The sequence below is a fragment of the Pristiophorus japonicus genome, chromosome 11 (genome assembly GCF_044704955.1).
Source record: "Pristiophorus japonicus isolate sPriJap1 chromosome 11, sPriJap1.hap1, whole genome shotgun sequence".
Lineage (NCBI taxonomy): Eukaryota > Metazoa > Chordata > Chondrichthyes > Pristiophoridae > Pristiophorus > Pristiophorus japonicus.
The window spans coordinates 200,989,541-201,011,245 of record NC_091987.1 but is presented as its reverse complement, the minus strand read 5'-3'; the positions used below and the strand labels follow the sequence as shown (position 1 = coordinate 201,011,245).

The window sequence follows — 21,705 nt, the reverse complement described above, 5'->3', positions numbered from 1 at the left end:
CTACCCCAATAGTGAAGAACTGACATAAGGTTGGGATTTCAAACAACTTTTCTGGGAGACATACTGGGGCTGAAGTTGTGATGTTCTTCTGACAGTGCAGAGCCCAGTGACAAGCAGGGGTCAAACTTCAGCACGATTCAGCGTGGCTCCATGGCAGAAGAAGAACCACGTTCATTGGGCCCTAGAGAGTAAACCTTTTACTTTAACATTCCTTGATTGCTGGTATTCCCCACATGTAAGCATAACTTTCAGATGCATCCAAAAGGAACATCTCACTTATATTGTTCAGACACCTCCTATGCCATTTAGTAGAACAGAATGCAAGCTCATAATGATATAGTCGGTTAATCCTCCAAAGCATAAAAGTGCTAAGGCCACAGTTCTCAGTAAGTTTTGTTTAAAGCTAGGTTGGTGTCAAGCGATTTGGCTTCACACTGGCGCTGCAGATACAGTGTAAATGCAGCTGAATCTGGTATAACCTGACACCAGAATAAAACTGAGTGAGACTCCCTGGAGGAGGTAGTCTCATTTCACTTTTCTTGGGAATCAGATTGGATCTTTGCACCTGACGTACACTCCAAGTTTGCCGTCGGTGTAAAATGGGTTTGGCTTTGCACCGATGCTAAGCTAGTCAAGTGGGCAAAGGAAGGAGCTGCGATCTCCTGTAACCAGAGATTTGTGTTGTTCATTAATCCATTACATTGTAGGGACGGAGAGTCATTGCGGCTCAGCAGAATCTCACTCCGTCCACTGTTCGATGTATTGGATGGGATTGGTGATGGTTGTGGTCCATGTTACCGGCCCTTTCGTGGGTGTGGTGGGTGGCTCTGGGGGGAGCCTTTGGGTTGTTGGATTGAATGCACCCTTAGTGTGACATCTCAAAAACAGATTAACTGGCCACTCAATCCATTAATGCTTGTGGAATGGTACTGTGTGCAATGTGGTTGGCACTTTCACCTGTATAACAACAGTAACTGCAATTCAACATCATTCATTGTATGCAAAGTACTTTGGGGTGTTTCTGGCAGTTGTGTTAAGGTACTTTATCAAGCCAAGTCTTTTTTCACATTATAGTATCACATTGAATTCTTAGCTGGTGCTCTCATTGGGAGAGGTTCCAGAAAAGTTAACCAGCTCACTTTGTTATTTATTAACCTGGTTGCAGGAGTGTAATACGGAATAAATAACAGTTATCAGCATGCCGTTTTCAGTGATGTCATGCTGTGGTTGTGTGCATCTGCCATGTGCACTGAAAGTAATTGATAACATGTCTGAGAAAACAATCCAGAGCAGAGGAGGGGGAAGGGAAGGAATGTGGCCTTTATGAACCCTAATCCTCAAGCACTACCTTTCACAATTGCAGTAACATCTATCCAATACAGCTTTTTAACCCATTGCAAGTGGTGGTTACAAGGACAAATAACAAGATATTACAGATATTGTAAACCTGTCGAGCAGGGCCAAATAATTTGTCATTCTTCTTACTCTACATTATTCAATCCTGCATTAGAATTGGATTTTTTTGCAGCTGTTATAGAAAGAACAACATGACTAGGTATGTGGCACAAAGCTGTAACATGTTTGAAGAATTTCAGTGATGCCTAGTGACAATAAACCCTCCCAATGGACCTCTCCACAATTAGTGAGAGTGAGACAATTCAACTCTTAGGACTTAGAGATTCCTGCTAGTCTGTTTTTATTCATGACTGTTACCACTTTGTCTTTATATTAGTGAAGGACAACATTGCTTCTAGACTGTTAGCTTATCATTATATCCACTTAGACTTGCTATACAGGGTACAGTACCTTAATTCTGGACTGTACCAACTGCACAAATATTAGACAGATTAGTCTAGATCAGGGATTCCCAAAATGTGGTACGAGGAGAAATTGTCTAATGGTGGACTTTTTTTTATTCATTATTTTATTCATGTATTTATTTTATTTCATTTTTATAATAGGCTGCTCAGATGAAGCTTTAAAACTCTGAGGGAATTTTTTAATATAAAATAGTTAATTTACTTCAAGGTGTACCAATGTACAATGCTTGGGCATTAAAGAGGTTAAAATATCAAACTGGTGAGGTATGTGGGCAACTGGTAGATCTGAAAGGGGATACGCAATAAGTAAAGTTTGGGAACCTCTGGCCTAGATCTTCCTCTTAAATGCAACACCATCAGTCCACCCACTGCAAAGGGCCCTCTGACACCAACCGAGTATCCAAGGTCAGGGGCATTTAAATAATTCATAAGGGTACGGCAGCGTGGTGGTTATGTTACTGGACTAGTAATCCAGAGGTCTGGACGAACGATCCCGAGACATGAGTTCAAATCCCACCACGGCACCTGTGGAATTTAAATTCGGTTAATTAAATAAATCTGAAACTACCGGATTGCCATAAAAACCCATCTGGTTCACTAAAAGAAATCTGATGGCCTATATGTGACTCCAGACCCACAGCAATGTGGTTAACTCTTAACTGCCCTCTGTGGTTCAAGAAGGTGGATCACCGCCATCTTCTGAAGGACATTTCGGGATGGGAATAAATGCTGGCTTTGCCAGTGACGCCCATATCCTATCAACAAATTTAAAAAATAATTCTGCCTGGGTGCCATCTTTGGACCTGAGGCTTGCCCCAGTGTAAGTGGCCAGTGGGCTATGAGGTAGCTAAAGAATTTTTCAAAATCATGCGAATGGAGAATTTGATTGATCACCCCACTATTGATTTAACTCCCTTTCGGGGATTTCAAATTTAAATTCACCCCTCTGCCACCTATAGCAACACTGGGTGCCAGGGGCACAGAGGTGTCAGTTGTGCCCACTGTTGCTAAGGCGCCTATGACGTATTCCTGTCATTTGCCTCTAATTATGTTCTCACACAAAATGCCAGAAATGCCAGCGAGTTAGCAGACCTACTGCAAAGAGTGTCCCGACACACTGCTGAAATTATGCCCAGGAGCTGACTTGAGAGGAAAATCGAAGTCTTATTCCTTACTCTCAAAGTACCTTGGGCCGTTTCACTACGTTAAAAGTGCTATAAAAATGCAAGTTGTTGTTAGATTAGGGCAAAAAAATTACTTAACAATGAGCTATTCTACTCACCTAGAATCGGTTGCAATTGGAAAAGTGCAGCAGACTATTTGCTCGGAGATTTTTTATCAGGATCCTGGAAATAGCAAGAACTGCAAGCATTTCAAGTTGTCTGTTAAAATTCAGGAAGCATTTTACAACACATCCTGAAAAGAAAATTTGGCCTGAGTAGGTTACCAAAATATGATAAAGCAACTTGATAAAAAAAGCAACAGTTAGTTACAAAGCAGAGCCACAATGCTATGTTAATAACTCATGATGCACTCAAAGCTTAAATATATAGGATAAATATTACCTTGTGGTTATTGTCATTGGTAGTGTATAGTTTGATAGTTTAGTCTTTTCTGGCTCTTACATGAACTGAGACTTAAAAAGAGCTGAATTTAACGGGAATCGTTAGTGGTGCCACGCCTCCTGAGGGCGCTAACGGGAGGCACAAATAACCCAAATTTCTCCCCCTTAGTATCCAAAAATCTATCGATCTCTGTCTTGAATACACTTAACAACTGATCATCCACAGTTCTCTTTGGGTAGAGAATTCTGAAGATTCACAAACCTTTGAAGAAATTTCTCCTCATAAATAGCTGACCCCTTATTCTGAGACTGTGACCCCGAGTTCGAAACACCCCAGCCAGGAGATCAAAGCAGGGGCATTTGTGGTCTTAAGACTAGGTACAACACCATGCATTGCATATTCTTACCGAAGGGTTATATTTATAGATTTTAAGTCTAGTTTCTGTATCAGAGTACAGGTAATTAATTTGCATTTTTTCAAACGTAATTCCTGCCTAATAGAAATATATTTTAAATCAACACCAAAGAACACAACTCAGGTAATCCTGGAGCTAGGACTAAAATAGAGTGAACATGTTTTCCAAAAATAAAGTTGACTTGCAGTGATCTGTTAACATTGACACAATGGGCAGCACTGCTTATAAAATTAATCAAGCTAATCTCTTTTTAAAAAAAAACATCCAGGAGTAGAAAGTTCTGTAAAGAAGCACCATTTAGCAAACACTTGTAGAATTCAAGTTGTTTCACAAGTGTAAGGGAATGACAGAAGTCAACTAATTTACAGTATGGGCCCAAATTTGGCCCACCCGTTTTTTCGGCGCACTCACGTGAGATGCGCCAACTTCCTAGGATAAAAACGGCGCCAAAAAGTTGTCCCCGCATTCTGGCCGCCCTGTGGCCTCTCCCATGGCTTGGCATGGCATGGCAATTCAGTTAGGGGGCGAAGCTAGGGCCTTGCACTTAAAAGAGTGCCGGCAGCTCAACGCATGTGCACTGGAGGTTACGCGCATGTGCAGTAGCTACTCTGCAGTGTGGGACCCGATGTCCCGCCCCTATCCCAGGCTGAGTGGCCTCATGATGCTCGCCGGGCTGCTGCACATCATGCAGAGAGTCCCGCACCTCTCCCCGGCCGAGTGGCCTCCCGCACCGGCCGGCCCGCTGACTTCCCGGGTCGCGATAGGACTTAAGTTTTATTTTTTGTTTATTATTGATGGTTGTGCTTTGTTTAGTGAGGAGAGTTTTGATGGGGGCGGGGTGGTGAGGAGGAGGAGAGTTCTAATGGGGGGGGGGGGGAGGTGGGGGAGGTAAGAGTTTTGATCCGGGGGGGGGAAGTTTTGATTGGGGGTGGGGGGGAGTTTTAATCGGGGTGGGGGGGTAGTTTTGATGGGGGGGGGTGGTGGGTGATAACTGTATAGCCTGTAATTTTAATGAGCTTACTCAAGACTTTCCTTAACCCTGTTGATGAAAATACTTTCCTACATAAGAACTTAAGAATTACGAGCAGAATGAACTTCTATTTTTTATTTGGATATTTTGAAAAAATTATGTAAATATGTTTTGTCTCTTTACTTCTTTTATTTTTTATAGTTTAAGCTTCCATGAATGCTCCTGTTGTATAGTAAATTAACTTTGCGAAGTATGTCCTGTATAGCTGTTTGATCCTTTTCACATTCTTTAGTCAAGTCATTAAGTATCTACCTGCGCTGATTTCTTAACTCTCCGCAAGGGTTTTCTGTGTGGCCACATTTGCTGGCCTAAGTTAGTTTGGAGCAACTATTAGCTGTGCAAAGTAGCTTAAATGGCCAAAATGGGCGTAGATGGCTGGTAACGATCCCTTTTGAACAAAACTAAAAAAATCCGAACTAACTCACTTAAAACTGGCGCAAATTGAATGTGCAAAATGGGCATTTTTAAGATACTCCAGAAAAATCAAGTTGCTCCAAAAAAAACGGAGCAACTCTTGGCGAAATTTGGGCCCATAGGCCCTTTCGTCTTTGGATGTTAAAGCCACATAGTGTCAGCTGTGGCTCAGTTGGTAGCACTCTCGCCTCTGAGATTGTGGGTTCAAGTCCCACTCCAGGGACTTGAGCACAAAAAATCTAGGCTGACATTCCAGTGCAGTGCTGAGGTAGTGCTGCACTGTCGGAGGTGCCGTATTTCGGATGAGACGTTAAACCAAGGTCCCATCTGCTCTCTCAAGTGGACGTAAACGATCCCATGGCAGTGGAGCAGTATTTTGCTTTTGTATATTGCAGTATCCTTTTCACCACCCTGCAAACCCCAACAAAATCTGTCTCTTCCTGTATTTTATAATGATAAAGCAAAGTAGGCAATGTGAAAAAAATATTCACCACGCATTTTGATTTTGGTATTTTTAAACAACTTTAGCATATGAAATCTTTCAAAGCGTATGAGATTAGATTTTTTCCCCAACATTTGTAATTCTATTACATTGAAGGTTTATGCTTTACAGGTACTACTATTGTCTTACATTGCATTTCTACAGACCAGTTGCTACAGTGTCAGTCTTGTCTACGCTACCTGGCTGAGACTCCAATTCTTATGCAGGGGTGGTTACATGCAACAATGTCTGCACCGTCTAAACATTTTGATTAACTTTATGTAGGTTTAAAATGTGGCCTAGAGGAACAAGACACTCTTTAAAGTTACGAGAGATGAGCAGTACAGCCATGTGGAAATTCTATCTCGTAGTGTGGTTGCACTTTCATAAGAGCAAAAAATAATATTACAAGCCCTGTGATGATATGAAGATGGCATCTGCCAACAATCTGGCACATAAATACTGTGGCAACAAGAGCAGGTCTGAGGCTGTGTATTCTGTGGCGAGTATCTCGCCTCCTGACTCCCTAAAGCCTTTCCACCATCTACAAGGCACAAGGCAGGAGTGTAACGGAATACTCTCCACTTGTCTGGATGAATGCAACTCCAACAACACTCAAGAAGCTCGACACCATCCAGGGCAAAGCAGCCCGCTTGATTGGTACCCCATCCACCACCTTCAACATTCACTCCTCCACTGATGCACAATGGCTGCAGTGTGCACCATCTATAAGATGCACTGCAGCAACTCGCCAAGGCTTCATTGGCAGCACCTCCCAAACCCGCGGACTCTACATAAGAAGAACATAAGAAATAGGAGCAAGAGTCAGCCATTTTGCCCTTCGAGCCTGTTCCGCCATTTAATAAGATCATGACTGATCTGATCATGGACTCAGCTCCACTTCCCTGCCCGCTCCTCATTACCCTTTATTTCCTTATCGCTCAAAAATCTGTCTATCTCATTAAATGTATTCAATGACCTAGCCTCCACAACTCTCTGGGGCAAATAATTCTACAGATTTACAACCCTCTGAAAGAAGAAATTCCTCCTCATCTCAGTTTTAAATGGGCTGCCCTTATTCTGAAACTGTGCCCCCTCAGTTTTAGTTTCCCCTATGTGTAAATATCCTCTCTGCATCCACCTTGTCGAGCCCCCTCATTATCTTGTATGTTTCAATAAGATCACCTCTCATTCTTCTGAAGTCCAATGTGTATAGGCTCAACCCATCTTCATAAGTCAATCTCCTCATCTCTGGAATCAACCGAGTGAACTTCTCTGAACAGCCTCCAATGCAAGTATATCCTTCCTTAAATACGGAGACCAAAACTGTACGCAGTACTCTAGGTGTGGTCTCACCAATACACTGTAGGATTGTAGCAGGACTTCTCTGCTTTTATATTCTATCCCCTTGCAATAAAGGCCAACATTCCATTTGCCTTCCTGATTACTTGTTGTACCTGCATACTAACTTTTTGTGTTTCATGACGAGGACCCCCAGGTCCCTCTGTACTGCAGCACTTTGCAATATTTCTCTCTTTAAATTTTAATTTGATTTTCTATTTTTTTTGCCAAAATTGATAACCTCACATTTTCCTGCATTATACTCCATATGCCAAATTTTTGCCACTCACTTAACCTGTCTATATCCCTTTGCAAATTTTTTTGTGTCCTCCTCACAACTTGCTTTCCCATCCATCTTTATATCATCAGCAAACTTGGCTACATTACACTCAGTCCTTTCATCCAAGTCATTAATATAGATTGTAAATAGTTGAGGCCCCAGCACCGATCCCTGCGGCACCCCACTAGTTACTGTTTGCCAATCAGAAAATGACCCATTTATCCTGACTCTCTATTTTCTGTTAGTTAGCCAATCCTCTGTCCATGCTAATATATTTCCCCCATCCCCGTGAACTTTTATCTTGTGCGGTAACCTTTTATGTGGCACCTTATCAAATGCCTTCTGGAAATCCAAATACATCACATCCACTGGTTCCCCATTATCCACCCTGCTCATTACATCCTCAAAGAACTCCAGTAAATTTGTTAAACATGATTTCCCTTTCATAAAACCATTTTCTCTTTGCTTAATTGAATTATGTTTTTCCAAATGTCCAGCTCTGCTTTCTTAATAATGGACTCCAGCATTTTCGCAACGACAGCAGTTAGGCTAACTGGTCTACAGTTTCCTGCTTTCTGTCTGCCTCCTTTTTTAAATAGGGGCATTACATTTGCGGTTTTCCAATCCGCTGGGACTTCCCCAGAATCTAGGGAATTTTGCTGGATTACAACCAATGCATCCACTATCTCTGCAGCCATTTCTTTTAGACCCTAGGTTGTAAGCCATCAGGTCCAGGGGACTTATCCGCCTTTAGTCCCATTAGTTTACCGAGTACTACTTCTTCAGTGATAGTGATTGTATTAAGTTCCTCCCTCCCTATAGCCGCTTGATTATCCACTATTGGGATGTTTTTAGTACCTTCTACCATGAAGACCAATACAAAATATTTGTTCAACGTCTCTGCCATTTCCCTGTTCCCCATTATTAATTCCCCAGCATCATCCTCTAGGGGACCAATATTTACTTTAGCCACTCTTTTCCTTTTTATGTACCTGTAGAAACTCTTACTATCTTTTTATATTTTGAACTAGTTTACTTTCATAATCTACCTTCCCTCTCTTTATTATTTTTTTAGTCATTCTTTGTTGGCTTTTAAAAGTTTGCCAGTCTTGGCCACATTGTATGCTCTTGTTTTCAAATTGATACCATTGCTTATTTCCTTAGTTAACCATGGGTGGTTATCCCTTCTCTTACAGTCTTTCCTTCTCATTGGGATATATTTTTGTTGCGAGTTATGAAATATCTACCACCTAGAAGGACAATGGAAGTAGGCGCCATCATCTCCAAGTTCCTGTCCCAGTCACAAACCATCCTGACTTGGAAATATATCGCCATTCCTTCATCGTTGCCGGGTCAAAATCCTGGAACTCCCTCCTAACAGCACTGTGGGAGTTCCTTCACCACAAGGACTGCTGCGGTTCAAGAAGGCGGCTCACCACGACCTTCTCAAGGGCAATTAGGGATGGGCAATAAATGTTGGTCTTACCGGAACGAATAATAAAAAATTAGGTACTGACGAGACCATAATGGTGGAAAACATAAATTTTTGTAATATTATAACAGTACTATCAGTTTTCATACTAAATTAAGAAGCAAATTGAAGTTGAATGACGAACCCCATTGTTAACTGGTGGGTGGGGATTAAAATAGGCTCTTCGGGCACCCCACACCAGTCCTGACCCGTTCACAATGCTCACCAATTTAACTGCCGATTATCTGGCTTTGGGTCAGCCACCCAACCCAGATAAGTGGGGGCTTAATTACAAAAGCAAAGTTGTGGTCCGATGATGTAATTGCACCAGTGACACCATTTTAACTCTGGGTCAACTAACTGGTAGCAGGCAGGATCGTAGACAGAAGAGGCCCAGCTAAGTCTTTAAAACCTTATTTTTAAGGTTCCTTGTAGGCTAGGAGGAGTCGGAGTGATCCTCCGGTTTTCGATTTTCGCTGCTCCGGGCCTCTCCCACTACTGATCGTGATCGTTCCCGCCTCCCTCCCTTTGCTCACACATTGCCGGGGAATGATCCTTAAATCTCCAGCAGCGCCCTGCAGCCTTCCGATTTCCCATTCTTGCCCGCCGGCATCACGTCAACCCCGCCGACTTCGGGCAGATGTCCGTGAGGGAACAATAAAATGAGGCCTGGGAGTTAAAATCAGGGATGTGCATGCTGTTCGAGTCGCCACCCACTTCACCCCCCCATTGGAGCCTTGGGTTAAAATCTAACTGTCTTAGCCTTAAAAAGGTCATGGAACAAATCTCTCCTTTTCAGACTGATGATATTGATTGGGAATGTTCAAGTAATGACTTAAATTAGGGAAAAGCTGTTGGGGGTGAATTTCCACTGGAATCCTTCTGATCATCCACTGTGACTTAAGCAGAAGGCTAAAAAAAACTGGAAAAATGATGTTTACACCTTTTCACTGAGGATGCTTCCACCTTTTCACTGAGGATGCAGTGGTTCTTTCACCGAAGCTACGACAGGCAAGCAGGAGTTCAGCCCTGTTGTTCTAACATTAACTTTGTTTCTTGGACAGAGCTGATTGCAGGTGCAAAGCAGATAACCCCGACCTTTCCCACTGCAGACGTGAAGTCATCTTTAAAGCAGACATGAGAATCTAGCTTATCTTCAGGGGAAACCAGTCTTTCCTCATAAATTACTTACAGCCATCGGCCCATTTGACATGTGACATGTTCAACAATTTAACAGTTCCCTCAATACCAGTGAATGGAACATGCGATTCAGTCAGTATTAACCTGGATGATATTGCAGTAAACTCAGCTGGTGCATGTCATTTGGAGATACTGATGCTGTCTGAACAGGCTCACAGGTCATTTAATGTCACATGGGCATTTTGAAACTTCACTTTATGTTACAAGTATTTTTTTTAAAATTAAATGACGTGTTATTTTTAGGAAAAAAGTACAAAAGTTGTAACTTGCATAGTCTCCAAGTCAAATTTTATTGCTAATCAGTGTCTAGATACAGGCATCAGGCATGTTTGGAATTGAGAAGACTTGAGGAAGTTGAGTTTTGATACAAAAAATTCAATACTCAGTATTACAATGGTGTAGCTATCATTAACACTGCAGAACTGCACTTCTTGCTAAAATCCTTAGCACTTGGCTTTATTTGACTGATGAAACTATGATATTTCAGAGCATTAATATTCTGCACTGTGCAGAACTATTTCAAATGAGAGCACTCGGAGATGTATATAGGTGGTTTTGTTTAACAATTGGTTTGAGCTATAAACAGAGCAGCAGAAACCAATAACACCAACCTAAATGATTAATTGTGAATGTAATCCAATGATAGTCAAGGTCCCTGCAAAATCAAGGTAGTATCATCCCAAAAGGAGAGGACTTGTTCTGCAATAATGGCATGACATGCTTATTCTTTCACTGGAACTAAATTATAATTTTGAACAAAGGAAGATGTGGAGGCTTAAAGAGTAAGTTGAAACTAGTCAATAGTGTGCTGTTTATATCAATTTACTCAATGTATGTGTCTGACTGGTTGTGGATATAGCTACAGAGGTCAGGAAAATCTCCCAGTTCAACATTAATGGTTAATTAAACGCTTCAAAAGCTGGACCGAGGATTTCCAAGTGCCAGTCTTCCTTTGGCTTGTTCAGTTTGTATTTGTCGGGTGTGCTACATGTGAATAACTGCCAATTCAGTATATTAAAAAAATGAAATGTACATAAAGATCCTCAAATTTACCATTATGCTTTAAGTCATGAAACAAGAGTTTTCAATTTAGCTTTGAAAATGAGTATTTACTAGCAGATATATCGTGACATTGCACACTCTGAATTAGTTTATGATATATAGGGCTAGATTTTAGTTTTTCGGCGAAAGCGGTAGTTTTACGCCAAAATTACCGTTTTACTGCGCTACCATTTTTAGGCCACACTTGCGACCTTTACGCCTGCGCCAAGGTAAAGGAGGCGTTGCACGAGGATTCGCAGTGCAAACCGCGAGTTTTGGCAACTTTAGTCCAGGGCTGGGAACTCAGCGAGAGAGGCCTTGGGAGGGGTGAAAAACAAAAAGAAACTTCCAAAAAACATTCACAAAACCTTTAGCTACTAAATCGCTGAAAAATAATTTAAAAATAAAAACTTTAACTTACCTTTTTTGCAGGTTTTCATACTTACTGCTGCTGGCAGGGCTGCACCAATAGGTTTGAGCTGTTGCTATTCTGGACGTGGCGTATGGGTCCGGAGAGTGCCGAAAGTACGATGCAAATGCAATCTGTGTCGTTGCATGTCGGCGCACCTCTCCCCGGTGGTACGTGAAAGCACCGCTGCAAAAACGTACCTGAGGATCCCGCTGACCGGATTTTCGTCACGGAGGGTCAAATCGCGACGAAAACCCGGTCGAATACCTGCAATATATTATAAGAAGCACTCATTTATATTGATTCAATCAATCATGTTTTTATTGCAAAGCATTGTAGGATTGTTAGTGATGTTTTGGGACTTGACATCAATGTTTGTGTGCATGCTGTGTGAAAACTACATCAATGGCCTTAATTACTATTAAAGGTTAGTTTAACATGGTAGTTCATTTTATCTCCATTTTTAAAATAAAAATCCAGGATACAGAGGAAGATGGTAGGGAAATTGTTCCAGGCTGCAGAGAGGTCGAAGCTATGTGGCACAGCACTAGAGAGTTAACGGGTCTGTGTGGATTTGTGGTATTTTAAGGATGGACTTAGGTTTAAGGAAAAAGGCGTCATGTAGTGTGGGAGTATTGGAAGTGTGTACAAATTTGGGATAATAGGAGGGGAGGTTGGAAGGCGTAGGAGCATTGGAGGGTCTATACTGATGGTTAGGAGTACGGAAGTGGGAATACCAATGTCTCAAGTGAAGGAGGGCCATTGGATATATGCCAGCACTGGGGAAAGTCCTGGGTTATGAGAGGACTGGAAAAGGCATTCTGAGGGTTGGAAATTCTGAGAGACAGTGCTGGGTGCAACAGTGGAATTGAAAACCTGCAGATACTAATTAAAATATGCAATCACCAGATGAAAAATTAGGTAGAGCGGCTTGCTGTTTACACTGATAGGGAAGATTGCTCGCCTTGTAAGCTCTGGACAGTGCATTTATTACACAGGAAGTTAGATGACTTTATGTAAAGTTTAAATTTGGACATAGCACAAATGGATGACACTAACCAATTCCTTTTTCACTTTCAGTCGATTTCCGTGGTGGTACCCACAGTCAAAAATTTGGGTCTCTCTTACATCTATCTCATGGTTGTCTCTCATTCTCTAATTTTATCTTGCCCTTGCTTCCTATTTATTTTCCACTCTTTGAGCTCAAATTTAGCCCCTGCTGATTTTTGGCGCACTCACCCGCGGTGCGCCGACTTTCTAGGATAAAAACGGCGGCAAAAAGTTGTCCCAGCATTCTGGCCGCTCTGTGGCCTCTCTCATGGCTTGGCACGGCGTGGTAATTCAGTTAGGGGGCGGAGCTAGGGCCCTGCGCTCAAAAGAGTGCCAGCAGCTCAATGCATGCGCACTGGAGGTTTCACGCATGCGCAGTAGCTCCTCTGCAGCGTGGAACCCGATGTCCTGCCCCTATACATGCCATAGAGAGAGTCCCGCACCTATCCCCGGCTGAGTGGCCTCCCGGGCCGAGGTAGGACTTGAGTTTTGTTTTTTATTTATTGATGGTTGTGCTTTGTTTCGTGAGGAGAGTTTTGATTGGGGGCGGGGGGTGTGGGGGGCGGAGGAGTAGGAGAGTTTTGATCGGGAGGGGGAAATGTTTTGATGGGGGGTGGGAAGTTTTGATGGGGGGGAAGTGTTTTGATCGAGGGGGAGGTGTTTTGATCGAGGGGGAGAGTGTTTTGATTGGGGGGGGGGAAGTGCTTTGATGGGGGAGTTTTGATATGGTGGGGGGGAGTTTTGATATGATGGGAAGAGTTTTAATCGGGGGAGGGGAAAGAGTGTTTTGATGGGGTGGGGGGGAAGTTTTGATGGGGGGGGTGGGAGTTTTGATGGGGGCAGGGAAGAGTGTTTTGATGGGGAGGGGAGTTTTGATGGGGCGGTGGAGTGATAACTGTTTTTATTTGGATATTTTGAAAAAATTATGTAAATATGTTTTGTCTCTTTACTACTTTTATTTTTGTAGTTAAGCTTCCATGAATGCTTCTGTTGTATAGTACATTAACTTTGCGAAGTTTGTCATGTCCTGTATAGCTGTTTGATCCTATACAGATTCTTTAGTCAAGTCATTCAGTACCTACCTGCGCTGATTTTTTAACTCTCCACAAGTGGCCATATACGCTGGCCTTAGTTAGTTTGCAGTAACTATTAGCTGTCCAAACTGGCTTAAATAGCCAAAGCAGACGTAGGTGGCTGGTAACGCCCCCTTTTGGAAAAAAAACGAAACAAAAAAAAATCCTAACTAACTCACTTACACTAGCGCAAATTCAATGTGCAGAATGGGGATTTTTAAGATTCTCCAGAAAAATCAAGTTGCTCCAAAAAAAATGGAGCACGCCTGGGTAAATTTGGACCCTTTATGTCTCATGCTTTCTTTCACACTTTCTTTTGTCATCTCGTATCTCTGCTCTGTTTATCTATGACTCATTGTCTTTTTCTTCTTTTGTGTGAGTCTTCTGCATGTCTCCTAGTCTGCATTGGAACATAGGAATAGGAGTAGGCCATTCAGCCCCTCGAGCCTGTTCTGCCATTCAGTTAGATCATAGCTGATCTGTATCTTAACTCCATCTATCCACCTTACTTCCGTAACCCTTAATACCCTTGCCTAACAAAACAGTTTTGAAATTTTCAATTGACCTAGCCTCACCAGCTTTTTGAGAGAGTTCCAGATATCCACTACCCTTTGTGTGAAGAAGTGCTTCCCAGCATCACCTCTGAAAGGTGTGGCTCCAATTGTAAAGTTATTCCCCCTTGTTCTGGACTCTCCCACCAGAGAAAATAATTTATTTCTATCTACCCTATCAAATCCTTTAATCATCTTAAGCACCTAAATTAGATCACCCCTTAATCTTCTATACTCAGGGAATACAAGCCTCACATAATTTCTGTCTTTGTCACTGTATTGATAATTCAGTGATCCCGCGATCTCAGTGGAGACCTGCGCTCATAGGGAATGAATATCTGGAGCACTGCAATTCCAATCTGCACTCCAGGTGTAAACATAGTTCCCTCTAGAAATGCAGTAGTCCAGAATTACCAATTGTATGTCTTGCTCTCTTTCTATGTTTTTCTTTCTTTAAACCATTTGAAAGTTTTGAAGTCAGCTTTGCACACAAGCATAGAGAAGAAGGGAATTGGCAGAAGCTTCACAAGGCTGGATCAAAGAAACTCAAAGGCTACCTTTGGCTTGTGGGCTGGATCTTAGACATAACTCAGTTAGGACACAAAACAATTTTTAAGTTGCCGTTTGAAGGTTTGGTTGTTAGTAAAAACAAGATAAAGCTGCATGATTATAGCCACTTATATTTTTTGCTTTTTTGGAAACATATAGGTGGGGCATATTTGACCCTCCTTCCTGCACAACTAATCATAGGCAGTCCTTCGGGATCGAGGAAGACTTGCTTCCACTCTTAGCATGAGTTCTTAGCTACCTAGTACTCAATTCACATTATGAGAACAGCAAATAAACATTGGAAGCACAGTTAGAAACGAATGTGCCATCAATGGGCAGTGCAAATAGTCATCACCTATTTGAAGTGTAACATTCGGTGATTTAAAAGATTTGGGCCCTGAAAATCCGTGATGTTTTGGGCACACCCAGGACACTAGATGGCAGGGGTGGAATTTGGGACAGTGCCCAGGTATGTTGGATCTCTCTCCTTTGTTTAGAATAGAAATTACCTCTGGAAGTTGAGACGAATGCTTCTTGCAACCATCATTAAACGAGGCAGAACTGGCAGGATGATGCCACCAACCTAAATACTTCAGTGAACTCAGCACAGAACAATTTTAAAACCTGGGACCATCCAGGTCTTTCTTAACATTGTGCATTTAGCCATGGAGTCTGTTTTGGTTATTTTTAAAGTTGCTCCTCAGTGTTGGATAACTGTGAGATACAGCATGGTACTAATGTTCGCAGAGGATCTCTGAGAGAGGTAAGTTGGTTTTGGCCATGGCATCGTGGAATTTTCTGCTGCAGAGGTTGAATCTGTATTCTTCAAAATTAGAAGTTTTTATAACTGTTTTGCCAGGAGGCCATTGTGTGATGCAAGGGAAATAGTGTTAGGTTGTGTTAACATTTGTGCTTGTGGGATTGGTTTTGTCGTGAATGAATTTCACAATATCTACTTGTCTGACAACAAACAATCTGTGCAGTGAAAAGGTTAATGGACTTCTACCCAGAGCTTTCTATTACTTAAGAAGATTAACAGTTATGGAGATGTAAATGGTTAGAAAAAACGTGCAAGTCTTTTTACTGGCAAGACATGAGTCCATAATGTTAATTATGGGACAATTTTCTCTATTATTGTCAAAATAGATATGCCTGATTTTATTTGGCAGTGAATTTCATTCTCACAGGCTGAGGTCTGTAACTTCAAAAGAGACATTGATTTTTTTTTACTATTTCCTTTCAACAATCTTGTTTTTATTGAATCGATCATTGATTTTTCTCTTTCTAAAATTCACTGTAAAACCAGCCCAAAGGCATAGCCTGCAAAGACGAAAGCTTTTCAGTGCCAAATATGAACAAGCAATAGCATTTCAGTAAATAACCTTGTTTACAGGAAAATATGCATTTAACCCATCTCTGACCTTTGTTGAAGATATAATTATATTTATGCAGAGTACAAACCAATTAATGGAGCTGGTGATGGATGTACAATAGGAATTAATAGTTATATGGATAGCCCATGTCAATTTGACATCCTGCAGCCAAAGTAAGCAGCAAGTGTTGAAGTGTTTCAATCATGTTGCCTAACATTTGTGGTCAGTACAGTTAGACTTATTGCCTTTGTGGTTTTATTAATTTATAGAGGAAGTCATCAATCAAAGAAAAAAATGGGCAATAAATTATTTTAGCTGTCAGAAACTAACCCTAAAGCCCTGGTTTAATTAATGTTAACATTTATTCACTAAGTCATAAGCTATGTTGAAATTTTAATCACTTTATTGTGTGTCAGTAAGCATCCTTTTCAACCACCATCAGAATTTACGAGTAATTGAATTGCAATTAATTTTATTTTCAATTCTGATGTTGCTGAACTTTTAAAATAATAATTTTTCATTAAGCAAGGTTGATCTTTATACTTTGGCAGCCATGTTATAAAAATTAGATTTAGGTACTTTTGTTTTTATAACATTTTCAATTCCTTCTTTCTTATAACTTTCTTATCCTGTTTACTATAATAACGAGATACTTTCAGTAGAAACATTGCAAGTCTGACACCATCTCTGAAATGATGTTACCAAAGGTTTCATTGGATGGCAGAGATTTTGAAAATCATCATAGGCTAAACTATCTTCATTCTGAAATCAGAACGAAAGGGAGGGATAACAACATGAGACAGAGCTCCATCTATTGCTGTACTCCATCTACAGATAGAAAAAAAAGAACTTGCCATTTATGTAATGCCTTATCAGGTCTCTCAAAAAAGTCCTAAATTGCTTCAAATGGAATGAAACAGACAAGTGCATTGAGTGTTTCCATAGTCCACCAGTCAGCCCAATATTAAACCATGTCCTAGGTTCCTCTGGTGGCTCAGTAAGATTATCTAAAATTGCTGAGCCATGATAGTCACAGATTCAATCTGCACTCCACTGAATTAGTTGAAAAATTGTTCAGAGTTTCTGTTCCAGATTGCTAACCCGTAACCGCTGCTGTAAGTAGGCATGCATGGACATCAGATGAAGATGGAAGACAGAATTGGGTGCTGCTGTGATGGGCATCAGCCACGCCACCATGATGCTACATCGCTTGTTCCAGTTCTCCACCCTCCTGTGCTCTGCACTTTCTGTTCAGCTCCGGTGAAACATCGTGTTCCTGGCCTTCGTGTTCAACAAGACCAAGACCCTCAACCCTGTCCAAAAACTCTTTGTAGATAAGATCCGAGACTACGACGTTAAGAGCGCAAAGGTGGCTGGTCCTGTTGATGCAGGTGCAGAGTACCAGAAGAACATGGATGAGGAGATGATCAAGCTGCAACGACGCTACGGGGAGAAGAGACCTCCTAAAATTCCCCGATTTCAAATTTGAGGATCCGAAATTTGATGAAGTCACCAAATGAGTGAATGTCTCCAGAAAGGAAGAGATGGTCTGTTCTTCATTGATGTTTCCTGGCACTATAAAATTGTAACTTTATAAAACATCTACAAAGAAGAGCCATTTGGATGAGAGCACGTAGCACCTATGGAACTATACCCCATCGAAGGAAGCCGATTTTCCTGTCCCTCACTGGGTCTTTGCTCAGTTCAGTAACACATTTATAGGTCTGAATAATCTGTTCATGTTTTGTTGCCAGTTCTTCAGCAATATTGTTTTATTATAATGTGAAATTTACTGCTGCTATTGAGTTACTAGGGGCCCAAGTTTCGGGCTGCGCCTAAAATGGCGCAGCCCGGACCTGGACGCCCGTTTTTCGTGCCACAAAGTGTGCCTAAAAAAAACTTACCTATTCTCCTGCTCCCTGCAGGTCCTCTGGAGCTGGGCGTGGCGCAGCACGAGCTGTGGGGGGCAGAGCCAGGTCCCTGCGCTGAAAACAGTGCCGGGACCTCTGCACATGCGCGCTACAGTGGGCGCGCATGTGCAGTAGCTCCAGGCGCCCAAAACTGTGGGAGGGGACCGAAGCACGCAGCCCCCAGCCCTGGACGAATCGCCTCACTGGGGCTGCATGGATAAGGCTCCTCACACCCGACCCGACCCCCGATCCTCCCCCCCCCCCCGCGACTCCCCCCCCCCTCCCCCGGACCTCCACGACACCCCCCCAGACCTCCGCGACTCTTCCCCCCCCCCCCCCGGACCTCCGAGACCTCCCACCCCCCCCCCGAGACCCGACGCCACCTACCTGTAAATGCAGCCCGAAGTCTTGGGCCCGGCCGTTCAGCCTTCTTCCCTCCCTCTCTCCTTCCCTCCCTCCCTCCTCTCTCCTTCCCTCCCTCCCTCCTCTCTCCTTCCCTCCCTCCCTCCTCTCTCCTTCCCTCCCTCCCTCCTCTCTCCCTCCCTCCTCTCTCCCTCCCTCCTCTCTCCCTCCCCTCTCCTTCCCTCCCTCCATCTCTCTCCCTTCTCCCCCTTTCCCCCCCTTCTCCTCCTCCATCCTCTCCCTCCATCATCTCTCCCTTCTCCCCCTCTCCCCCCTTCTCCCCCTCTCCCCCACTTCTCCCCCTCCCCCCCTCCTCCCCTCTCCACCCCTCCTCCCCTCTCCACCCCTCCTCCCCTCTCCCCCCTCCCCCTCTCCCCCCTCCCCCTCTCCCCCCCTCTCCTCCTCCTCTCTCCCTCTCTCCCCCCTCACCCCCTCCCCCCTTCTTGCCCCCTCCCCCCTTCTTGCCCCCTCCCCTCGCTGTCAGAAACACAGACACTGACAGACAGAGAGTGAGTAACACACACGCAGTCAGACAGAGAGAGAGATAGAGACACTGACAGAGACACACTGAGGGGGGCGTCCCAGCACAATGTTGGAGGACTCCCGGTGCTGCAGTCGGTAAGTAGAAAATGTTTTATTTATTGATTTTTTTTACATTTTTTTTATTTTTTATTAATTTTTTTGGATTGATTTATTGGTTGATTTATTGATGTATTTATCATTTATTATTGATGATGGCTCTTTATTTGTAAAACTGAAGTGTTTAATGTTTGTAAACTTCCCTTTAAACCACCCCCCCCCACACTCCCTACGCCTAATTTGTAACCTACGCCTGATTTTCTAAAATATAGACAAGGTTTTTTCGAACGTACAAAAATCTTCACTTACTCCATTCTAGGTTAGTTTGGAGTAAGTTTTCACTGCCTAAACTTTGTAAGTGGCCGGACACGCCCCCTTTTGAAAAAAAAATTCTGTTCCAAAGTGAAACTGTTGTAACTGACTAGAACTGGAGCAAACTAAATGCCGAGAATTCAAATTTCTAAGATACTCCATTCTAAACCAGTTGCTCCAAAAAAACAGGAGCAACTCAGGCCGAAACTTGGCCCCTAGGTTTCCAGAAGACTGAGCTATATAGAACTACAGTTGGCTCAAGTTTGTCATAGAATCTACACATCAATTTACACCCGAGGGCTTTCTAATTTACTGTCATTAAATTATTTGAGTTTAGAATTATTTTTAATATTTAGGAAAAAGCATCAGTCTGTATATTGATGTCCTAATTTTAAACAAAGTCTTTTACTTTAACAGCTCATGTTTTATACACAGCTCGCTCACAGAACACCAGTCTGTAAAATGTCATTGATTGCCTAAATGCAGATGTTGCTCATGATTGAGTTAACATTCATTGGAAAATAGTTTTTGTAGCAGTAATGGTTTTCATGTGTTTGTTTCGGATACCTCTCTGTAACCTTGCAAAATGTAATCAGGTTGCCATTATGCACTGCTCATTAGCCAATCCTAGGATACATTAAATTACACCCAAACCAATATGTTATTCCAGTAATTACATGCTGTTCTCATATGGCATTTAAAGACTTACGAACAGGTGGATGGTTTGCTCCATATGATGGGGATTGCTTTCCACATGGTACCGACAGAAGCAAAGAGTCTTAAATCACACTGGTGTTATAAAGACTATTTCCTCTTGTAAGGTGGACATGTTGACAGAACGCTGTCACTAGCATTGTTGGGCTTGACTTTGTTGACTCCTTTTTGTTGACTGTTTTGCTGCGAATTCCAAACTACAATTCAGAGGCAGGGGCATTAGGGCTTGATGACTATGTGGAGGAGTCAGTTTTTAGAGCTTTATGAGATGTACATCCTATATTAAATCACGGTGCACTGAATTGGTCTCTACTGGGCATATCTAAGGTCTAAATCTGTTTCTTTGTAATGTACATCACGCCACACATTCTTGTTGCTTGCATTTGAATATCTTGAACAATATATTGTTTTCATCGAGGATGCCAGCAGAATGTTTGGTGGGAGTTGATAAAAGGCAGGGTGGGAGTCGATACTTTCAGTACAAACTATTCCTCAGTCCCTCTTTAAAAAAAAATATATATATATATTTTTAAATTACATGTCTTCTAAATGGCAGGAGACATCTTGTGTTGAATTGGTTTATGTTCCCTGCCATTTCAGGTCTACTCTCACAGAGACTACCATCCTGAAAATGCATCAAATGCCAGCGGTCTGAAGATACATTAAGGATGATTTTTGTCACCAGACCACCCTATTTTTCAGCATGAATGTGGAGGTTGCGGGACAGAAATTGGAATCAAAAATGAACCTGCCCATTGTGATATTTGAGCAGGTCTTAATTTAAGCTGCTAGCACTCCTGCAGGAAACAGCCAGGAACCTAGTAAATATATTTAAATTAGAGACCAGTGGCACAGTTGGAGCCAGACTCCATTTTTGTGTCACTCAGCGCTGCCACTGCTGCTTCTTAAACCCACCACAAATCATGGGCGGTACACAGTGGGTAACATTTAGCAGACATATTGCTTATATCTCTCGGCCGTTTATGGGGGCAGAATATTAACCTTTTTTTTCCTTCAGGTACTTATCCAATTCCGGAAACAGACTGGAACCTAATAAATATATTTAATTTAGAGACCAGTGGCACAATTGGAGCCAGTCCAGGAAGAGAAGAGCTCACAGAAATTCTATGTGAATATAGGGCCAGAGCAGTATACCTGGACTTCTCGGAGTAGCAGTGCAGAAGGAGGCAGTGTCACCTCCTGCAACAAGACTTGTAACCCGCTGCCACCGTTAGCACTGAATTGCCTGTTGCAGTCAAGGTTACTGCAGCTCTCAACTTCTTTGCTTCTAATTCCTTCCAGGCTGCCACAGGGGTTTATCAACAACTCAGTTAGTCCGCAGTTCATGCATTAGTAGGTGACTGATGCCATGTTTTCTAAAGCAAACACTTTCATCATTTTCCCCATCAAAAACTGGAAACAGCAGGACAGAGCTTTGGGATTTACGCAGATTGCAGGCTTCCCCTAAGTCAAGGGCTTCACTGCCATACAGGTTCCTGCAAAGGAAGCTCACTGCCTTCATGAATTACAAGGGATCGCATTCCATTAATGCGCAACTGGTCTGTGGTCACCAGCAGTGCATCGTGCCCGCTATCTTGGCAGTGGCCAAGGGGCTTTTATGTTGCAGGCCCACAGCCTGCCAGCCCGATATATGCTGCACATGAAAATCAACGCATTACCTTTCTGGCCTAGATAGAAAGTACTGATAGAACTTGCTTTATTCTG

General features: G+C 42.5%; 1 protein-coding gene and 1 pseudogene across 3 annotated transcripts in view; both read left to right on the top strand.

The window, feature by feature from the left end:
* The window catches only part of snx19b (sorting nexin 19b), a 227,313-nt gene that overhangs the window by 171,005 nt on the left and 34,603 nt on the right, over window positions 1–21,705 (top strand). The window lies entirely within an intron of this gene.
* On the top strand, window positions 17,259–17,583 carry LOC139276433 (ATP synthase-coupling factor 6, mitochondrial-like; annotated as a pseudogene).